The following is a 921-nucleotide window of genomic DNA, read 5'->3' on the forward strand; positions in this document are numbered from 1 at the left end:
TTTTTATTAGACAACATGAATTATAAATAGCCTTTTACCTAGACAGATTTCAGTAAATACTTATTGACTTGATTTGATTTTCACTCATTGATAAAGCTCACGTGTGTAATTTCACTTTGCCAAGAAATCATAGCAAATTGTGTTGTAAGCCTATTTCTTACCCTTTACTTTTTTTCTCCCCCTCCTGTTAAAAATGTTTCCTAAACATTCGAGGGTAACAAGCAATAAATATCTAGTTGTTTAATGAAGCGGAGTCAAATATAACACTGAGTTGACAAAGGTCACTGATTACTCAGTAATGAGTGAATTGGCTTATTTTCAAATATCAGACAAGCAAAAGAAAATCTTTTGCAAATTATAAAGAGGGAAAAAAATTATCCTACACCTTACAAAAACATCATGCTGCAAATTTATTTCTTAAGTGATCACAATTAGCAACTCAGAAATCAAAAAGTTATTCACAGTCCACAGTTTAAAATGTTCTGTGTTGAAATTAATTTATTCTTGATACACTTCCATCATAAAACATGTATATGAATTATGCTTAGATATCAAACATTTCTGAAGAGACTAGCTTCGTTTCCCAAGTGGGGGCGGAAAAAACCTACAGAATGTATGAATAGCTCATAGCGTCCAGCAGGGGGAAGTAAAGAACTTCAGTGGCTACTGCTCAGCTGTCTTTGTTTCCGCTGTTTTAACTTTGTGTATAGAACAATCATTGAGCTGTCAACCCAAATTAACACAGAAATGCATGGAATCTGTTCAATCCAAGCCACCTCATTTTTCCAAAAATTGTTCTTCAGTTTACTGTAGCACATTGAATTATGAAAGGGATATTTGCATGTTCTAAAATAATTTGCTATAAAATATGAAAAGGCAAAGAAAAGCATGTGGCCTTTGAAAGTGATTGCATTATTTATA

This window comes from Myotis nattereri, assembly GCF_964212035.1.
Source record: "Myotis nattereri genome assembly, chromosome: 1".
NCBI lineage: Eukaryota > Metazoa > Chordata > Mammalia > Chiroptera > Vespertilionidae > Myotis > Myotis nattereri.